Raw genomic sequence first — 24,166 nt, forward strand, 5'->3', positions numbered from 1 at the left:
AAAACCCATGTATTGCGTTATCTCTATCACAGGCCAAGTGCATATAGCTATTACTGGCTCTCAATCGCACCACACATTCCTCTACATACTTTACAATAGGAATCAAAACAAACATGGACAAAACAAACATAAGCAAGCTTCCATGATCAGATTCTGAATGAAAATCAACTATATAAGTGCAAACTTCTAAAGAAAAAAATGCACAAGAATAAAATGCGATTGACAATGATTTATATGCATAAATCGATTTTCCTCAAAGATCAACAACTTCATTAATCATTTACAGATAGAGAGGTTAAAAAATACAAAGGCATATAAACATGTTTCTTATTAATCAAATTCAGACATACATTAAACCTGGCCAAATATACAATATGTTATGCAACCCAGGCCTCTCTCGACCTCTGTCCCTTCTCCTCTCTCAGAGTTTCTCTTCTCTTCTCTCTGCCACTCTTATTCTAAAACACTATTTTCTTTAAAAATAAATCTAACATGAGACAACCAAGATTCACAAGAGATGAATCGTTTTCCCTTCTCAAAAAATAACGGAAATTAAAACTATATTTACATTAGGAAATAATTCCTCCAATTTATTCTAAAAATAAAACTCACTTCCTAATGTAAATATCTACAATATTTTACAAAAACAGTTAAATTTCTCCCAACATCATCATGTGACCATCCCATCACATTGGTAAGATTTTTCCAGTCTTTATTGAATTTTGTGCTACATCTATGCATATGCATCAGAAATATATGTTTTAAGTTAATTGGTAGAGAACTTGAAGTCGTCCAATGACATACATCTTAAGGTTATGAGAGGAAACATAACTGCTATCATTACGGGAGGTGCAGAAGTCCAGAGAGAGGGTTCATTAACTTTGGTGCCTTTGTTTTCTTTGGAAGAAGTAGCAACAAAAGTGACGTTTGATGTAACCATTAGACAATGCTTCATACGGGCCACCATGTTTGACCAGATTTCTGTGGGCTGTCATAGTCAACTTCAACTTTTATCCCTACTCATTACTTTCGTCAATAACAAAGAATGGTTCTGGTTCATTGAAATCTTATGGACCTCACTAGAACTCAAATTAACGTATGTCATGTTGATGGATGCCCCTACTGAGTAGCCTATTACAGTTTCCAAGAGATTCACATGGCTTATTGTATGTTTCTTTTTCATGGTATAGAGCTCTATACTCTTACACAATTAATTAGAAAATTAACTGAATGCCAAAATTTTAAAATAATTAATTAAATTTTAAAATAAATGAATACAAAAGAAGCTCATTGTGTAGGAGTGCGAAACTCCACACAATAAACTTAACTCATTGTGAAGAGCTACACATAATGAACTTAGCTCCACTTAGCTCCACACAATGAAAAAGAAACACAGTGAACTTAGCGACGATTAAGAAATAATCATAGCTGATTGGGAATGAATGAAAAAAGGAAGAGAATGTGAACGAAAAGTGCTTCTTTGTAACATAGATCTCTCTCTCCCTATGAGTTAGTAGTAAATATTCCTCTCTCGATTATGTCTCTATTATGACTTAGTAGTAAATATTCCTCTCTCGATTATGTCGCTATACATAGAAATCGACCCACCTTGATTTATGAGGGTAGGACCTACTCGAGATCATAACTGCTAAAGTGACCCTGTTATCATTCTAGGCAAGGACCTGCCGAAGGTCATTAAAAAGTAGCTTAATATCATTTTAATCGAACATAAAAAAAAATAGAATTCCTTCGCACTTCGTCATTAAGGGAATAATCTATGTTAAATGAAACAAAAACACCAACGGTACAAATTGGATTCATAGTATAACCCCCATAAAACAAAGTGCTAAGAATTAAATTTCTCCCCCTCCATAAAATACTGAATACAAATATGTTGGAATCTCACATTTTCAGCATGAACAAAGAAATGTTTTTTTGTAAGTTCCCAACTAAGAAGTCTGATTGTGAAAGTAAAATAAAGGGATTGAAAGTTCCCTACCCCAAGTTTATAAATCCCATGCATGGTATTATGCGCTGATTAGCTGAGGAAGCCATCACTCACGAAGCAGTTTTCCCATTTCAATAGAGGTTGTCGACTAAAAATAAGTTGAAAGCTTCCTGAACATTTCTCGAAATAAATATAATAAAATTAGCGTTCGTATTTGATTGTTGCAGACATAAAACGATAATGTAAAATATAAATTTATTTCAGTTAAAAATCAGAGCGCCACACATCTATGACAGGAATCCATGAATGTGGTTGAACGCAGTGGAAAATTTAATAGACATCATACAGATAATGTTGGGTGGCAACATAATAATGATGACAACTTGTTCGAAGCTTTTACAGTGTAGAGGAAGCTTTTTTCACAGCATCAAAATTTGGCATTTTGAAACATAATCATATTTTGAAACACAATCATATTTTGAAACATAATAATATTAATTGCAAATTTGTTCAGCTGCCATCTTTTTCGTGGTCTACCTAAAAGGCCTGCAATCATGTTAATTCCGGTAATATTGGGCGAAAGAGCAGTATAACAGTGTTATTGTCAAAGTACTGACAAATAGAATGGACACTCAGTTAGTTTGTTTATCTAATAAAAAAATTAGAAAAAAATGATAATTTTTTTGAGAAAATAAAATATTAAACATTTTCCAGAAAATTTGATTATAATCCCTAACAATGCATTTGAACTAATAATTTAAATCCATGCATATCAATGAAGATAACGATTACCAATCACAAACATATGATATAAGAAGATATCATGTGATTCTCAAATATAGACTTGGTAGTGAATATTGACATTTTTTAATGGCATTTTTATTATATACTTTTTTATAACCAATATTATTTTAATTCTTCCCTTCCTTTGAGAGAAAATGAATATTATGAAGAACATCTATTTAAGTATATAGTTCGTTAAAATCACAGGGATTTGGGGATTTTGAAAATGTACATACCAAAAGAGATGATTAGAGAAGGGTAAGTTAATGCAAGACATCCTAAAACGAATTAATATGATTTGAAAAAAAATCATAATCATAATGTTAAAAATAAAAAGATTAATGATAATCGAAATTTGGTAATAAAAATTCATTTTAGAGAATAACAAAAGTTTCCACCACTTAATTGGTACCATTTGCTCCTCAGTAATATTCATGAGAGTGAATTCAACAGCAAATTCAAAGCTCTTGGTATCATTTGCTCCTAAGTAATATTCATGAGAGCGAATTCAACAACAAATTCAAAGCTCAATACCAATTTCTTGAAAGGATTTGAAATCCATGGATTTTGAGAAGTGTAAACTCCAAATCACAGTCATGTTTTACGAGCAACAAGGAATCGAAGCCATGGGAATTTAGTTTTTATTTAATAATAGAAAGATGTGCACATTCCTTATATATTAAAAAGAAACTTTTGTAATAAAAACGAGGAATGAAAGCCATAGGAAGTTAGCTTTTATTAAATAATAGAAAGATGTGCACATTCCTTATATATTAAAAATAAACTTACGTAATAAAAAATATATATGTATTTTGTTGAATTTCCATTTTAGTAGTTACTTTTTAAATAATTTTTATTGACAGGTTGAAATATCGATGGATATTTTTTTTAGAAATATTAAAAAATGGTTAATTTCTATTTTATATAAGGACATAATAAACTTTTATTTTGTACCTATTTTATTAGCATGGATATTTTTTTTGCAAATGATGATTTAATTTCAATAACATTAAAAAAGACCATGACATCAATGTTACTTATCCTTAAACTATTCACTAATACATGGTTTATTTCAACCATCCTAAAATTGTGATGTGTATTAATGGCATCAAAAAAACTTGAAAATAATAATATCATTTTTATATTATTTATGGAGTCATATATTGATGATATCAGTTAAGGTATACGTTGTTAAATTTAATCATAACTCCCATTGCATTTGGGATGGGCATTCTACAGCTCAAAATACCCAAAACGACATAGAAAGAACCATTTATAGTTTCATTCACCACAATTGGGATGGACACTCACATTGTAGAGCCAATGAAATTATCACTTATTTATAAATAATTTACTATAATGATTTAATTCAAATTAATTCCTATTAAAAATTAAGATTATCTTTATGGTTTAAAAAATATCAAAAAAACACTATCTCATTGTAATAATATTGAAAGAAAATCCATTCACAAATAGTAGTAATTAAAGACAAAGTCATTCACATTATCACTCAATTTTAAAGTATCCACTATTTATTAAGATTATCTTTATGGTTCAAAAAATACTGAAAAACACTATCTCATTGTAATAATATTGAAAGAAAATCCTATTCACAAATAGTAGTAACTAAAGACAAAGTCATTCACATTATCACTCAATTTTAAAGTATTCACTATTTGAATTTATTTCAACTTCAACCACAATTAGGATGGAAATTAATTTTATAATGAAAAATGTGAAAAGAGATGATTTCATTGTGATAGGGTTGAAGGAGAATCAATTCTTTTAAATGCATTTATGATTAAAATTGATTTCAACTTTCATTGCAACATTTTCTTAAGGCCACCAAAAACAATGGAATTTCAATAATATTAAAATAAAGAGTCATCAATATTAGCATTATAGGGGTTTCATCTTGTTAACTAATATTTTATCATGTTCATTTATAAAGGGTATTTTTAAATTAAAAAAATAGAGCGAATATATTATAGGTATTTTGGGGAAGCACATGGTGAAGTTAGTGGATTTTATAGGTACTAGAGGTATATAAAGGAGTATCCATTAAAAATAATAGATATATTTTAGGGGTTAGTTTGATTAGAAAGATATGTTGGGAGGATATTTTAATAAAAGTATTCTGTGAGGTTTTTATCAATAAATAACGAGATTAGAGAAAGTAGAGACCCATAGTAAATAGTTATTATAAAACATTTCACTATTAATTTTATTTTTAATAATTAATTATAGACTAATTTGATGATGAAAGAAACACATATGCATTCCTTATATATAACAAAATTCTTTGAGAAAAAATAAACATATATTTTAGTAACTCAAAATCATGTGCACATCCCCTTTATCTAACAAATGTGTGACATGAAATTTCATGCTTAGGCTTTCATTAACTTATTTCCAGCAAATGTGTTAGCAATATGGATTTCAAAATATGAGTGAGTTTTCTACATAAACTTCTTCCAACTCCATGCACTCACCAATATATTATTGTTGTAATGAAAAATGAATTTTAAATATAATTAATATTATACTTATAAATTTAGAATGACACAACATAAAACATGACGATTATGGAATGTACAACTGTGTTTGGAGAAATATTATGGAATACACTATAATAACGTTTTCCACAAGATGTTTATGAATGTGGACCTACAAATCATTTAGGAACTTTCACATTATTATCAACAAATGATTGTGTATTAAGATATGCTAGCTACCATGTTAAATAACCTAACTTTTGCAATAAAATAAGTAATGTGGTATGAGTGACACATATCATGTTAGGTGGAAATATGAATTTATGGCATAGGATTATGCCTAAACCTAGGATGTGGTTGATAGTTTCAACCTAATAATCTTGCACTTAGTAAATCTCACAACATCCCTTACTAATCCCTTACATTAGTAGAAATTCATAGTTTATCTTTTTGTGCAACATAAATTATACATATATTAGGGAATGATATAGCATCTACATAATCTTTAAAATATTTACTAATGTAATGCATACACAATTTTTAAGTAAAGAGAACAAAAAAATAAAGAAAAATTTGTAGTATAAGAAGATTTATCCTTGAAATTCAAACTAAGAAAAAACTAATAGATCCCGTGACTAAAGCCATATATGATGACCAAGTGAGACTTCACAACTCACCTGAACCTTACAAATAACAATGAAGTATCATTAAACATTTTAAAGGCTTCATTACATGTAATCCACTCAATTCTCGTTAAGCATTTTAAAGGCTTCATTACATGTAATCCAAAGGCTCAATACCATGGGTCACCAATGACATGTGCCCAAAATCACCAATATTAACATAAAGACTCTGACTCTTTCACTGAATTAAGTTTAACTTAAAATTTCACTTGACTTGATGTTTCCCTTAAACAAGTCTAGCCAAATTAGTCAAGTGAGCCTATGACCATTCATCTCTAGGCCATAACTCCCTTGATGTATATAACTAGAGTATTCAATAATCTGACATGTCCCCCATCATCTATGTCTATGTTCATACTTTGCTAGTAATTTACCAAGGGTATGCATGCATTACTAAGCCTCATAATCTATTTCCATGGAAAAAAAAAATGAAGTCCATTATTGTGTGTGTAATTCATTGTTGATATCATGGCACTTATACCACCATACTTGCACCATGGCATTGCTTTAGTGTCATCTTCATCCACTTTATGTCCATGTGCTTCCATTCTGCCATCAATAATTTTCATGATGATTTTCCTCATACTTTCCATTGTACTCTCCACTAAAATGAACTGATGTCACTCAACCTTCAACAATTTGTTAGAACATCTCAGTATGTTGTAACCCTATATTATTTGTTTGAGAAGGTAGGATATTGATCCAAAGCATTCTTGGATTTAACAACATCTCGAAAAGGCTTCTTTGTCTGTTAATAATTTTAACACTTTAACTCAATCAATTTTACTCTAACAATCTCTGAGTTGCTAATGACCCATACAATTTTTAATATTTTTTCATGTGTATAGTAATTTTTTTTTAGCCTTCTCTCCATTCCTATTTCTTATTTTCTTAGTACATTACGAATTTGTGACAATGCAAATTAAACATTTTTTTATACACTAAACTTCTCTATTATTTTTCTTCATTTTATTAATACCTTAGAAACTTCTAGCTATGTGAACTTATGACTTATGATTTTTCATATGCCTAAGATTAATCTCCATATTGTTATGTGAAGGCACATCCAAGACCATTTACTAGTAGTAGATGCAAAAATTGATAATGTCATAGGTATAATAGTAGTTAGAAATGTGTGGTTGTTTAGGTCATGCCTCTCTCCATACTTATTATATTATATTAATCCCCTACAAACTTGGCCACCAATGTTTTCAACTCTTTTAAATATTTAGGAATTTAGGAATTTATATTTAATAAGCTATGTGAACTTATGACTTAGGATTATGCCTATGCCTGAGATGAATCTCCATAAAGGCTCATCCAAGACCATGTAGTAGTAACACATGCAATTATCCATAATTTTTCATGGATACATTAGTAGATAGAAATGTGTAGTTGTTTACCTTATACTTCTCTCCATTCTTCTTATATTAATGGTTTACATTTTTATTATATTAATGCCCTACATACTTGGTTACCAATGTTTTCATTTTTTTTTTAATTTAAAAAAAAAACATAATTTTTATTTAATTAGCATCTAGGCATTATATTCCACATTAAATGAGTTTGCATATTATTAATATGAATTAAAATTAGTTTAAATTTTTAATATATATGTTTAAAATTTTTTGGAATTAGAATTTTAATTAAAATTATAAATTATTAAAATATAATTTTTATTTATAAATTAACTATTTTAAAAATTATTTCAATTATATTAATTATATTTATTACCGGAACAAAAATTTAAAGAATTGAAAGAATAATAAGGAAACTGATAGAAATGTGAAACAATGCTAAACCATGGTGATAAGGAAATATAATATATCACTGTAACGCTTTAATAAATCTTTTAATAAAAAATTTAAATTTAAATATTATTTTTTTAACACAAACTTCATATAAAATTATTTAAACTTTATATTAATTCATTTTAAATAAAAATTAATCCACTATCATCTACAAACATCATACAAATTTGTATACATCTCACAAATTTCCTTCAACTTCATGTTAATTAATTTTCAATAAAACTTAACACACTAACTTAGTACCCTATAATCTAAAATTTGGTGTGCAGTTCCTTAGGATGAGTGTCATCAAATACTGAACATTTAATATCAGCAAATCATATGAAATTGATACTTAGTATAAGCTACGCGAGATTGCTGTAGTTGTGAAGGTCTCAAATGTTTCAATATTTACATTAGCATTTTTAAAGATGTAATACAATTGCCATCTTGTTAAAATGAATCACAGTTTAGTTATTGATTTCATTTTTTAAGGTTTTAAAGGATATAATTTTAATTATTTTTTATTGAAATTTTATAATACAGTTCTTTGGATTTTTCTTATCATAAAATATATAACGAAAACAAATAAAAATGCAGAATTTACCCTCTCTACCATCGGATAATAAAATATTGGTATTCAAGACGTCCAAAGCACATATTTTTAATTGATACTTAACCACTCGTTAAAAGTAGTTCGTCAAACGAATCTGAGGAGGTTAGAGAACATTCATGCTACTTCGGCTCATGCCTAAAAGTTAAAATTCAAAGTCTAGTCTAATCTGAGAATTAAAAAAAATTCAAACTAAATGTTCTGAGTGGTACAAGGTATAACAATGCAAATGGTAGAATGTCTCTACTGGAATTCCGATATGCATGTGCCTTTATTTACATCGTAGGCTCCACAGCATAAGTGGAAAATGAAAAGTGAACAGAAACGATGCTCATAGGATGCCATATTAATATACCCTGCAACTAAGTGGAACACGCATTGAATATGGGGGAATGATATGACTTAGCAAGTGTAGGGGAGAATGATGGCAGTTCGAAGCATTGAACTATCTTTGTATTGTATGTGTTTCGGTGATGTGGCTACCATATTCACTGGAAGGGATCATATTCACTGGAAGGGATCTATGTGGTTATTGGTTATTATATTTACTAGAAGGATTTATTTACCAGTCAAATTAGTAAGGCTTAATCTTAAGGATGTCGAGGAGATTTGATCCCCTGACCTCTCAATAGCAACAGGGACTTGATCAACTTAACTATCCCTTAAGACTTCCTTCCCTTTTATTTTTTATTTAAAATTTTAATAAATAAATTTTAGAAGAAAGATAATAAATTTTAAAGTTTCTTTTTTAATATTTAAAATTTATTAATTAGAATTATTTGTTACAAATTGATTTTTAAACAAATTAAAATTTATTTAACAATTTTTTTAAATGTGTATACATTAAAATTAATGTGCTAATTTGACTAAATATAATTAGTATAGATCTATCTTAACTTGAGATTCACTAATTTTCATACTTAATTAAATATATGGAGGTACAAATCTTTTCCCAAATTTTGTAATAAAAAAAAATGTTTATCTTTTAAGAAATTTCATGCCTACGGACTCTAGTTAAAATGAATCTATGTTAATTTTATTAAATATATATATATATATATATATATATATATATATATATATATATATATATATATAAGTAAGAAAAAATTTATTGTGAATATTGAATTTTTATGTTTATTAATTAAATTTAAATATGAAGTTTTATAAATATGAATACTTATCTTAATTTATAATTACTCTTTATATAAATTTAAGATCCTATATCTCTTTTTTAAATATATATTTATTAATTCAATTTATAAAGTATTAAATATATTTATTGTCAATATTTTATTAATAAAAAATAAAATTATACTAATAAATTAAATTAAATCTATATATTATTTTTATTTTTTAAATTAAACTAATAAATTATTATTATTATTATTATTATTATTATTAACATAATAACATCTTTTTTTATTTGTAATCACCAAATATATTTTATCTCAAATATTAAAGTCTCTTCCTCTCCACTAAAATATACTATTTACACGGAGTTGTCTTTAGTGCTATTTTTTTGGACTTTCCGGTGCCGAAATCAGGGAAAAAAAAATAGTGTGAAATCTTGATTTGTGTTATTTAAACTGGTTTTTTGACTATATATATTGATTCAGTGCCCTGAAAATACCTTAAGGCACATCTATTTTGCAGGGGTTACCCATCAAGCTTGTGATTTCAATAAATTTCTGTCGGTTTTTTGAGAAATTGTGTATATTGATTCAAAATCCTTAATGAAATTCTATTTTGTAGGGGTTACCCATCAAACTTGATATTTCAATAAATTTCTGTATCATTTTAGAGAAATTAAACCAGTAAAACCCACCAAAAAATTAGACTAACTCATAGTTACACTCTATAAAATTAACTAGCTAACCTATTGAAAAATCATATGCTTTTCAAAAAAACCCTTCGTAAAATCTCGTGTCCTCTCTCCATTGTTGGAAATTGTCCTCTCTCCATTGTTATAATTTCCATTGCCATTAAAAAAATTATGAAAACACTAACACTAATAAATATATCTATTATTTTATTAATTCAAAAAAAACTAGTACAATAAACATAAACCATTCCAACCTGTTGAAAAATCATCATGCTTTTCAAAAGGACCCTTTTCTCAGTACGAAAATATAAGTTCGTAAATCTCGTGCCCTCTTTCCATTGTTATAATTCCCATCGCCCTTTAAAAAATTATGAAAAATCTAACACTAATAAATATATCTATTATTTTATTAATTTAAAAAAAAACCAACCATTTATATCTTATATAATAAACAGAAAGGTTATTCATAATTTTTTATCCTTCCATTCACGACTTTCTATGTAGATCAATATTATTTTATAGTGATGATTTTAAACGTTTTGGAAAGAGATATGAAGGTATTGAAGAATTAGGTTTAGAGTTACTAGTAAATGGGTGGGCAGTGGGTACAGAGGTTTTGAAGAGGGTCAAAATGGTAATATTTCAACTTTTTGTTAAATTACCATAGATATATTTTAAATAAAATTTTAAATAGACATTTGATAGGAGTTTTATTTATAATTTTGTATGAGTTAATATTATTTAAATATTTTGTATAGATATTTAAATTTTTTTATTTTTAGATTTTTTAAAATTTTTATTTAATTGACTAATTTTTTTAATTTTAATGAAAAAAACACCTTTACACATCATATTGAATTGTAAAATAAATTTCTTAACTCAACATTTTTTTTTTCCTATCACTTTTTTAACCAAACTAAAAAAAACTAAAAAAGTATGCTATTGGTAACATATCTCGTACAATATGGTGAGTGGAATCCTCATATTTTGAAGATTTGGAGGGAATAATTGTCACTTCTAAGCTCTAAAGATATCTTTATCTGTTATGCCTTTCACTGCTGTGCATTTGTCAAAATGCATTGATGCGCAATATCTATAACTTCAAAATTTGAATAGAAAACCCTTTTCCGATAAGAATTTTGTCTCCCACTACCATGAATTTGTCATGGGGATGTTAGTGATGTTTTGTCATTCCCACTACCATGCATTTGTGAAATGAGTGTTAATGATGCTTCTGTCATTCCCACTACCAGCATTTGTCAAGTGCCCATTAATGATATTATGCGACAGTCCACCTTTTAGTTCAAAATATGGAAAAAATCTCCATCACTTGTGGTTGCGTGGTGCTTAATTTTGTATGTGTCCCACTGCCATGCGTTCTTCAAAAGCCTCATAATGAGGCTCTGCAAAATGTCGACATACTACCGCAACATTCACGCGTTATTCTGCAACTTTCAAGTTATCGAGCAAAAAGTTTGCAGGCTCATTCCTTTCTATGATTCCCACTGTCATCTAATTGTCAAAAAGGCACTCAGTGATGTTATATTGCTCCGTGTGTAATCACGTGCGGCCGAAATATAGACAGTGATACATCGAATTTTTAGAAAACTGAGTTTTGACTATCGATGGTCCATATCGCCGGTGGTCAGCGAATTCAGATGGAATCGCAGCCTGTTTTTAATTCTTGCGGCTCTGAGGTTCTCTTTTTTCTCTTTGACTGTGACTATGTATTTTTCCATGTAACCTGCACTTTCCTTTCTCGGGATTTCACAACGCAGTTGTCTATAACGCGACTTTTTGAAAGACTTTCTGACGGGTTTTTCCGGTCGAAATCCGGCAGGAATTTATTGGAATCGCAAGTTTGATAGCTAGTTTATGTACAATGATTGGAATCGCAAGTTTGATAGCTAGTTTCTGTACAATGAAAGCGTCCCAGGGGTTTTCGAGGGTGCTGAATCCAAATATGCAGTTAAAAAACCATTTTAACTGCAACAAATCAAGATTTAACCTCAATTTCTTCCGCCAGATTCCGTCACCGGAATCTCCAAAAAGTCGCATTATAGACAACTCCGCAACGCAACATGGCAATCTTCTCTGCGATGACTTTTGTCTGTATTTCATGGTTCTTTTTGGTTGTATCGTTCACTTTAAGATGGCCAATTGAGTGATATAATGCTGCCTCCATATGATGTTGATTTATGCCTTATGGCCCTACCACAAACAAAAAAGGTATCAAACAATTACGTGGTTAAACTATGATAATCAAATGATATTCATTAACATAGTTAATTATATTGTTGGTTTAGTAGTTTTTTTATTGGAGTATAAGAAGGGCTCAGTCTCACTGATATGGGGATCTAAATCTTCAAATTCATCTGGGTTGGCTTTATATATTTTAGGGAGGCCAGGCCAGGGGAAGGAGAAGGAGGAGGACGAGGTGCTTCCTAATTGTAAATGGTCATTTGACAATTTTTATTTTTTTTGTTAGCTTTATGTTTAATATAATTTGTTAGGATGACTTGGGTAAATACAATATTAAGTTGATTGATTTTGCAACAATAGGTAAATTGTATATATCAAAAAATACATTTTTTAATGAAACCATTATAAGTCAATTTTACCATTATATATTAACAAAATTGAATTTAAATGAGATAATTAATAAACTCTTATAGAATATAATGCAATAACGGTTGGAGTAGTATCATGTTATATTATTGACTAGGAAGGTTTGGAACTTTGTATGATTTAGATAATTTGTAGTATATTTATGAGGTAATATGGGGTACCTAGTGAGGTATTGAAGGAAACAACATTAGATATTTGGATATGTTTGGTTATGTATAAGGCCATAAGATCCATTACAATGATTGCACGTAGAACTAAGACTTCCTATTTAGAAAACATTTACTTGTTCATCCAAATCATTAGAAATCAACCTTATCATTTAATCCAAATTTGATGAAGAAATCAAATGAATCGTTTATAACCAAGTACTAAAAACTGTTTACATGCAAAATGGAAATAAACTAGCTCAGGTGATGGTAGCTTATTTATGAGAAACGATGTGATAGTTACATGCCTTCTGAACTGTGTTACAATGAGGTTCGAACGCTTATTTATTATTGAGAAACAATGGAAAACCCTAAACATCTAAAAAATTAAAACTAGGAGATGAAGTGCCAAAGGTCTGTGGGCCCCATTGGGGTAAAGGGTAAATTGATACATCAACTTCTTGGGGTCATAACTTTGGAATACAATTTGCGTTTTACATGTACGATAACCCATTGGAAATATCTATTTGAGAAATATAACTTTCAATTGCAAACCCGTGTCGAAGGCTATGTATTTGCTTGTTTTCCAAAAACCATATTTTATGGCCTCAAAACGGCTCTGGAAGTTCAGGACCTGAAAAATTGCCAAGAATAGTAAATTGCACGCTACAATTAAGGAAATTGAAAGAAACAATGGTGGGGGTCCAAGTGGAATAGGCGGGTGGTCACCAATATCCTCATGGATCATCATTATTAACCAATAGTACTAAACCCAAATGAGACCATAAACAAACTCACACATAATATATTGCAACAATTATTCGAGTTGCATCATATTTTGCTACAAAATCAAAAGACCTTGATCTCTAGATCACCTAGAGAATGTTTAGTATATATGGTAGGTAATATGGGTTACCTAGGTAGGTACCCAAGGACAATAACATTAGATATCTAGATATGTATGGTTATGTATGGAGGTCATAAGGTCCATTGTAATAATCGTGTCTAGAGCTAAAACTTCCTATTACGAAAGCACTTACTTGTTCATCCAAATCATTACAAACCAACGTCATTAATATTGACCAACATGATTGAGCCCAAATGAGACCGATAACAATCTCACATCGAGCATGATGTCACAACTATTGGGTTTGCAACATATTTTGTTACCAAATAGCAAGGCCTTGATCTTTGGGTGACTTAGAGAATGTGTAGCCTACCTATGGGGTGTAATATGGGGTGCTTAGGGAATACTATTTGATATGTGGGTATGTATAGTAATGCATGGAATGCATAAGGCCTATAATAATAATTGTGCTTAAAGATGAGAGTTCCTATTCAGAAAGCACCTACTTATTTAGCCAACCCATTATGAACAAACCTCACCATTATTAACTAGCAAGATTGAACCCAAATCACACCATTAATGAGCTCACATATAATATGATGCCACAATTACTGGAGTTGTGTCGTATTTGGCTACCAAAAAACAAGGCTTTGACATTTTAGGTGACTTATTGGAGTAATAAGGGGTAATTTAAGAGGCACCAAAAGGATATAACATTAGATATATTTATATATATGGAGGCCATGAGGCCCATAGTTTGAACATTACTATTCTATGAAGGCTTAATAGAATGTTCAACATACTTTAATGCTACCTCCTTAGAATGTTCTTAAGAGATAGAGAGCATTATATAAATTAGTGTAAGAAATTTAATGAAGCACAATGAAGGGGATGGCAATGGATCATTTGCTTGAGGATCATATGCCTTCATTAAGAAATAATATATAGTATTTTTTTTTCTCCTATATAATATTACCTAATCACCCATGGGGGATTTGAACGGTGACCTATCGCAAGGAGTGCCTTAACAGTGCACCCATTCACTGCCAATCCAAAGCCCCGTGGGCAAAAATAATATATAGTGTTACCCTACCTTGAGGATTTTTTTCTATATAATCGTGTTAATTTTTTTGTGAATTATTTGGTTTCTTTGTTAAGGTTTTATTTGATGTTATATTTCTAGATTTATTTGAGGTACATATTGATAGAAATGGATAGCGCAAAAAGAGACATAGGAACCAAAATGCAACTCATAAATTTATTTTGTGCACGTGCTACGAAATAATTTTGCAGCAATTAAGAAAAATGCTATAGGAGCTACAAAATAGAAAAACACTATAGGCGCTACAAAATAATTTCGTAGTGCTCTTTAAAAACTCTATTTTTCAAATTTCAGGAAGGTGTAATGACTCAGATCTCTACAAAATCGATTCTCCACAGTATTGAATCATCTCCCAACTTAGGGAATGTTCCCCATCACCTTTCCTCATCAAGGATTGCACTCTCACTCAAAGCTAATGACCCATTTTCCGCTCAAAAGAACATGTCATTTCCTGAAAAAACTGAGGTGCTAGAAAATTGTTTGAAGGGTCATGGTAATGATCTCATTTGAATTCAATTTTGTTAATATGTGGGTATGTATATTAATACATGGAATGAATAAGGCCCATAATAATGCTTAAAGCCGAGAGTTCCTATTATGAAAGAACCTACTTATTTAGCCAACCCATTACGAACAAACCTCACCATTATTAACTAACAAGATTGAACCCAATGACACCATTAATGAGCTCACATATAATATGATGCCATAATTACTGGAGTTGTGCCATATTTGGTTACCAAAAAAATAAGGCTTTGACATTTGAGGTGACTTATTGGAATAATAAGGGCTAATTTAAGAGGCACAAAAAGGCTATAACGTTAGATATATTTGTATATATGGAGGCCATGAGGCCCATAGTTTGAACATTACTATTGTATGAAGGTTAAATAGAAGGTTCAACATACTTGAATGTTACCTCGTTAGAATGTTCTTAAGAGATAGAGAGCATTATATAAATTAGTGTAAGAAATTTAGTGAAACATAATGAAGGGGATTATAATTGGATCATACATTTCTTGAGGATCATATTCCTTCCTTAAGGAATAATATATAGTGTTACCCTACCTTGAGGATTTTTTCTATATAATCGTGTTAATTTTTTTTGTGAATTATTTGGTTTCTTTGTTAAGGTTTTATTTGATGTTATATTTCTAGATTTATTTGAGGTACATATTGATAGAATTGGACAGGACAAAAGGAGACATAGGAACCAAAATGCAACCCATAAATTTCTTTTGTGCAGGTGCTACAAAATAATTTCGCAGCAGTTAAGAAAAACTCTATAGGCACTATGAAATAGAAAAGCACTATAGGCGCTACAAAATAATTTCGTAGCACTCTTTAAAAACTCTATTTTTCAAATTTTAGGAAGGTGAAATGACTCGGATCTCTGCAAAATCGATTCTACACTGTCTTGAATCATATCCCAACTCAAGCAATGTTCCCCATCACCTTTCCTCATCAAGGATTACACTCTCACTCAAAGCTAATGACCCAAATTCCGCTCAAAAGGACATGTCATTTTCTGAAAATACTAAGGTGATACAAAATTGTTTGAAGGGTCATGGTAAATAGAACACGCATAAATAACCAAAACTCTAAGTCAAATTTTGACAAGCATATAACATTCTATAAATGGTCACAATAAATTCTAAATCTTGAATAAATGCATACACAGTTCGATTGGAACCAAAGGAGAGAAAAAAAATATAGTTTTATGAATAATATACAAATGCAAAACCTTTCTTTCATTCACTTCGAACATACATACTTAGAGGCAAGAGAAGAGAGCTCCCCCTCCCATTCTAAATCCCTTTTATTCACAAACTTGAGAAAATGGTTCGATTCCCTTTCTCTCCCAAATGAGGGAAGTTGAAAAGACAACTATGTGAGCTAATCATGTTACAATGAGAAATAACTCCTAAAATCTAAACTCTTCAAATTATCCAGGAATGCTCCAATCCTACCCCTAAATTAAATATTCAGAACTCTAAAATAATGAAACCATTTTCCAGCATTAACACGTGGCCAATCCACAACATTGTTAAGCTCTACTCAATTTCTTCATCTCGTGAGCTTTATATAATGCACCTCCATCAGAATCTTGAGGAAGAAAAAAAAATATGAGCTCCTGCTCATAAGGTCCTCTACAGAGAAACATGCTTTCTGTAGACCTGTAGCACTCATCCATGTAGCATCCTCCATCCGACGATCCTTCCACTTCACAAAAAAACTCTAGATACTCTACCCCACTTGCAACTCTAGTGTCCAAATATCTTTTAGCCTGAGGACCCTCTATCATAGGCATCTACTTCATCTATATTTGTTCGCTGAATTCTCCACTGCTCTCATTTGTTGTAGATGCATTTTCATTACTATCTTGGTAGGGATACAAATCAACCATGTTAAAAATAAGTGGGATATCAATGGCCGTAGGTAACTCCAATTCATAATAATTTGCAAAAAAAATCTAAATATTCTGCAAGGTCCTATTTTATTCATTTTGAGTTTATTATATTCCCCTCTTAGGAATCTCTGCTTCCTCAAGTGTGCTAAGACCATGTCCCCTACCTAAAAGTTTACTTATCTTCTTCTTAAATATACTCATTTTTTGTACTTCTAGTTGTTGTATTGTAGCTTTTGTTTTATCTACTCATGTAAGTCAGTGATTGTTGCTACAAAATATTCCCCATCAACAATCCTCTGCTCAACTTTTCCCAAATCTCTTAGTTCACAAACTCCTCTAGGATGAATTCCATACAAAATTTGAAATAAACTCTTGCCCGTGCTCCTATTTGGCGAATCATTGTTTGCAAATCCAACTTTAGCTAACACATGATCCCACTGCTTGGGATTCTCACTCACAAGGATCCTCAATATGTTTCTAAGACTCCTATTCACAAATTCAATTTTCCCATTAGATTGTCGATGATAAGTTGAACTGAAGTTCAATTTTGTTCCAAATTTCTCCACAAGGTCCTCCAAAAATTCCTTGTGAACCTGGTGCCCCTGTTAGAGATTATACTCTCTGGTAAGCCACACAATTAGACAATCTCATTGAGAAACAAATGACCCACATGTGTAGCATCACTAGTGTTGCAACATCGGATAAAATGAGCCATCTTTGTAAATATGTCCACAATTACATGTATGGAGTCATTACCTCATTGCATGCTTGGTAAACTGAAAACAAAGCCCATACTCACTTAGTCTCATTGTTTGCTGGGAATGGGAAAAGGAGTATATAGTCCAAGATTTTAACTCCTCCCTTTCGCATGCTAACATACACTTCATTTTCTCACATATTTCTACACATATGCCTTCATCTTTGTTTAGAAATAAAAATGGTCTAGCTGCCCAAGTGCCTTGTCCACACTAAAATGTCATGCCAATCCTCCATTATGTTTTTCTTGTATCAGATCCTCTCTCGATGAGCCATAAAGAATATATAATTGGTTATTCTTGAACAACAAACCATCCTACAAGATAAACCCCTTCCATGGGCTACTATCTCTGCTTACGGGGTTCCTGCATGCTTTAAAGACCTCTCGAAAATCAGCATCATCCTCATACATGTCCTTCAAATAATGAAAGCCCAAAATATGTGCATGGCACTCCTACATGATCAAACTCCTCTTGCTCAAAGTATCGACTACCTTGTTCGCTTTCCCACTCATATGTTTCAGAACAAAGGTGAAACTTTGTGGGAATTCAACCCACTTGACATGCTTATGGTTCCACTTGTGTTGATGCATTATATACTATAATGCAAAATTGTCAGAGAATAGAAAAAAACTCTCTGGGCATTAAATAATGTCTCCAATGCTTGAAAGCTTAAACCAACACATAGAATTCTTTGTCATAGGAGGAGTATTAAATCATTTAATTCTTGCTGAAATATGAAACGTGTTTACCTTCTAGACTCAATATTGATCCAATGGATGTTCTGCGGGCATCACAACTTACTTGGACAAAATGATTGAACTCAGGTAGTTTCAACATCGGTTTCTTGGTGATCTTCCTCTTCAAGAGATGGAAACTTCTCTCTATTGTTTTTTTCCAACAAAATGGTTGTGTATATTTCTTAATTGTTTAAGCAATGGGTGCACAAATACCAGTGAAGTTCTTGATGCAATTCTGATAGAAGCTATTTAAGCCATGAAATATCCTAGTTTCTAAAATGTTCTTGGGTGAAGGTCAACCTACAATCCCCTTTATTAACATAGTTGTTGATCAAACGAGAACTATTACCTCAAAATGGTTAGTCTAGCCCAAAACCTCCCCCAAAAAATGAAGAAACAAGTTGAAATTGAAAAGTGTTGAAGCTGGAATATCATTTTTTTTTTCAGGGTACATTTTCAACTTTTTTTAAAAATGACAGTAAGAACCAATTTTTTTTTGGCAAAAAACACCCTGAAATAAAAAATTGTTGATGTTGGAATAATGTTTTTTTTTAGTATACATTGTTAACAATTTTTAATAATGACGTTAAAAATAAAATATCATAACTCTGAAAAACTTTAAATTTCCAATGATTTTCAAGCATGACATTAAAGATAAAATATCATGTCTGTGAAAATCCTTAAAATTCCAATGATTTCTAGGCACAGTAAGGATGAAGGAAAGATGGGAAGGGACTGAGGGGGTATGGGGTCATCTTCTGCAAATTCAAATTTAGTATTATGTAAAGGTGATTTAAATTGAAATATTGAAGGCAAAAGATGAAATATGGATAGGTTATAATGTTTGCACCTATGCTACCTTTACAGGTTTATTTGATACTTATGTCACTCTGACTCCAACGCTCCATTACCAGGAGCAGGAAAGAATGAGAGAGGGTCAAAGGCTGTAATAATTCCGGAAGGAAATACAATGGTGAAGGCGGAAGCAAGGCAGGGAAGAAATGGGGGTCGTCGTGATGGAAAACAAACAGAAAGGAAAATGAAGGAGCCATTGGCCTCGCCGAGCAAGACTTACAGAAAAAGGGGCAGGGAAATTGTATAGGAAAGCATGCAGAACCTAATGTATGTTAACCATGGAGGAACTTTAGTTCAGGTAAAAGCCATAATTTCAACATGGGATGCAGAGCTAAATGCCAAGGCTACAACAAAAGCATTACCAATGGAAGACTTAGAAACTGTGCTAATAGATCTAGGACACACCAGAGGTTGGAAAAATCTATTTTGATAGACAGCCCAACAGTACTGGGTCATGAAGAACCTGCTGACCAAGGCTATGACAACACACAGGGACCAGGAACAACCAATGCAAGCTCATCAAGAGGAGCCAAGCCTAAAGGATATCCAAAAGGAGATTCAGGTGGTGTAGGTACAACAATATCATCAAAACCTTCATTTTGGTCGAATTGAAAAACAAATTCAAACCTTACTATAGAATAAAGTGCCTAGGTCGAGTGAAAATGACCTGGCCCCTATTGAGTCATCTGATGACTAATGCAAAGTAACAATGATTAATTTTTGGTTTTATGTTAGCTAACATATACTTTAAAAATCAAAGAATCAAGCTTATAGTAGATACAATAGTATATTTAGCATGGATGGATATTCTCAAACTGTATAAATTTTGGGTGGCATATGACGCTGACTGGTGGCCAACATACATGGTTTTCTTCAAATAGGTTGAGGCCACTAGACATATTTTTTGTTACCTGCCTATATAAAATCAACAAAAAAAGGAAGTACTACCATGCTTACACACACACACACACACACATATATTTCCCGACCCACCCCGAGGCCCAACTGACCATGGAAAGGGGCTGATTCATGACAAAAAAATAAAAAATTAATTAAAAATATAAAAAATTAAATAAATAAAAAAAGGAAAATATTTCAAAAAACCATATTATTTAAGGGAAAAAAATCAAAATTCTTAAGTTAAAAAAATTTAAAAAACCTCATAATAAAAAGAATATAAAATGATTAGAAAAAAAATTAAAATTAAAATAATAATAATAAATAAATAAAACTGAAAAAATTAATAAAAAGCAAATTAAAATTAAAAAAAATAAAATCTCTGCCCACTTCATCTCGCCCTCCCACCCCACCCACTCCACTCGACCCACCCCACCCCTGCCCACCCTACGGCCCAAACGAACCTGGGTGGCGAGGGGCCGATTCCCAGAATCAACCACTTGCCACACAACTCCCTGCCTGTGCACTTCGCAACTCAACTGGGCCAGGGTGGCAAGGGACTGATTCCCGTTATTGACCCCTCACCACGCAACTCCCTCCCCTCCCACTCAACGGCCCAACTAGCCCAGAGTGGCGAGGGGCTGATTCCTTGCCACCCCGGGCCGGTTAGGCCTTATGGTGGGTGGGGTGCAGATGAGTGGGAGGTAGGGCGGTGTGGGATAGACGGGGTAGGGTGGACCGAGATTTTTATTTTTTATTTTTTAAGTGTTTTTTATTCTTTTAGTTTTAAATTTTTGAATTTTGTTTTTCAATTTAAATTTATTTATCTTTTAAATTTTAATTTTTTCAGCTTTTTTTTTTTTTTTTTTTGGAATTGTTTTTAATATTTTTTTTGTAATTTTAATTTAATTTAAAATTTTAATTTTTTTTAATAAATTTTTTGTTTTTTATTTTTTTAACCTAAAAAAATGGTTTTAGATTTTTTTTACTTAAATTATATATATTTTTTGAATTTTAATTTTTAATTTTACAAGTTAATTTTGGTTATATATATATATATATATATATATATATATATAGATATGTTTCTCATGTTTTTTAATTTAACTTTTATGTTTTATTACCAACATGAAAATCACCAACATTTAAAAAAATTATCCACACTTAATACATTAGAAAATTTAAAGTGTAAAAAAAAGCCCTCTAAACAAAAAGGGATGATGCTCATGAGCACTTTTCAAAATCAAGATAAAAATCACTAACAGAAAAAAAAAAAATGTTCATACTTGATACATAAAAAAAATTTAAGTGTCAAAAATAAGCTCTCTAAAAAAATGTGTTGATACTCCATCAACATTTTTCAAAATCAACATGAAAATCACTAACATTTAAAAAAAATGTTCATACTTGATACATAAAAAAATTTAAAGTGCCAAAAATATGTTAACAAAAAAAGTGTATTCTGAATCACCAATTTTCAAAATTGAGTGATTTTTTGTTACATCAAAATAATGGGTACTGGGTAATTTTCTCATTTGATCTGTAACTATGTTTATTTTCTCCGGATCCATTTTCAGTCCTTCCCTTAAAATGACAAAGCCTAAATATACCAACTCAAACCAGATGAAAGTACATTTTTTTAGGTTAATCAACAATTCATCTTGTTGCAACCTTTCTAGAGCATAGGTCTTACATGCTTAAGGTGTTCTTCCTTAGTTTGGAGAAAAATCAAACTATCATCCAAATAAACAAAAACAATCTTACCAATGAACTCCTTCAAGACATTTCTCATCAATTTTTTTTTTCTCTGCAAATACTAACTTCTATTAACTAGAAAACAAAATATTTTTACATATTGTCGAGGCGTGGCTGCACCCGACAGAACAGAACTGCCCCATTACATCCATTAGCTGGGGAGACCAGTTACAAAGTGCAAGAAACCAGAAATCAGACATAGAGAAGCACCACTGTTGCCGAGGAGAAGAGCTAAGCCGGCATAGAAAGACAAAACTAATGCAATCCAGCATATAAGTGTTATTAGGAGTCCAACTGGGAGCCAAAAACAGTAGGAAAAACAACAAAGAGACCTGACCATGCGCCTAAAATGGAAACCGAGACAAAAAGAGACAGTGCCAAGCGGCACTACTTCTCCTGAGCTGGGCCACTGTCCTTCTTCTCATCTCGACCAATGTCACCTCTCTGCAAACCTTCATTGCCGCTTAAATCATTGTCAGGGATGGCGATGGTATGATCAGCTTCGCCATGGATCCTGTCCTCTGCATTTGGTCCTGTATCTTCCAGGGGAGGAAGACTGTTGAGACCAGCTTCCTGTTCAACTTTCTCTTTTTCCCAGATCTCCATACTGTCTTTGTCCGAAGAATTCTCACTGTTTGGAGAGGAATTAGGGGAAATGCAGGCCAGGGGGTGACAAGATTTTCCTCTTCTGAGAGAATGAGAGTGATGTGGGCAGTGACCAAGGGGCAATGCAAATTACTTTGGAACTTAAAATGCGTTGTTTGGAAAGCGCTATTCGGTAGAGGTTTACGACTAGAACCGGCAGAGGGTCCAGCTTCATGGATGGGAGAGGGATTAAGAGGTTCCAACGCCATTTCCATGGCGAACCCAGTGGGAGGATGCAGGCTATTGTTACGACGCCCCTCAGGACAATGCATCTTACCTGAGCGAACCATGGTGATGGACAGGGGATTGAACAGAGAAGGGCGGTGGACAGGATGACCAACAAGCCGGGGGCGAATGAGGCAAAAGGAATGCCCAATATAGCTTACGACCGACACCACAGACTGACAGAGCTTGTGAATAGCCACAATATTACAGAGTTTATGAACATCCACAGAACTTGTGGAAAACAACAGAAAGCAGGAATTCAGAACAGGTGAGAGATTACCCTAGAGATAAATGGCGTGGAGCTCGTGGTCGAGAACGAAGTTTAAACCCACACCCACAACATCGTCAGACCAGAATCCATTATCACACAACTGAGCACCAAGCTTGGTGAGAAAGCAATGGAGCGTCATGATTATAATCGGAGGAATTTTGCGTCGATCCATGCAGAGCATTAATGCAAATCCGCTTCCCGATCGCACATTAAAACATTTCCTCTACTCGAATGAGTTAACGTCCCGGGAGGCCACGCTGCTCTACAGCTGGCAGTACTGGGCATTAAATGCTGGCATGGATAACTGTGGAAGCGGTTATGCCACCCAGATCCGGGAGACATTGTTATAGACATTTTTGTGCCTTACAACATTGAGCATGAAATGTCCATAATCCAAGGGATCCAAAGTCCCTAAAAGAGTTGTTCCTGCCCCTAAAGGAACAAGGTCAACCAATGACATCTTCTCCCAGAAGTTCTCCACCAAAAACCACTCAGAATCAGTCAATTCAGGGTCAATTCAGATGCTCTACTAGCTGCCTGCGTTGCAATGCACCCCAGTACACTAGCTAGGTGCGTTGCAACGCACCTAAATGCACTACCAGGGTGTGCTGAGCAAGAAATGCCAAATGGCAGTGTCATTCCGTGAGGTGTACAGACATTGGAAGCTTCCAGAATCTTCCTCAATGACACTTGCCTCAATGAATTCGACCAGTGATGAGTAAGAGGCTCTCAGCCTCCAAGTGGAAGCAAGAA

The sequence above is a fragment of the Pinus tabuliformis genome, chromosome 1_2, assembly GCF_031772625.1.
Source record: "Pinus tabuliformis cultivar Carrire ecotype Pingquan chromosome 1_2, CPIR1, whole genome shotgun sequence".
Taxonomy (NCBI): domain Eukaryota; kingdom Viridiplantae; phylum Streptophyta; class Pinopsida; order Pinales; family Pinaceae; genus Pinus; species Pinus tabuliformis.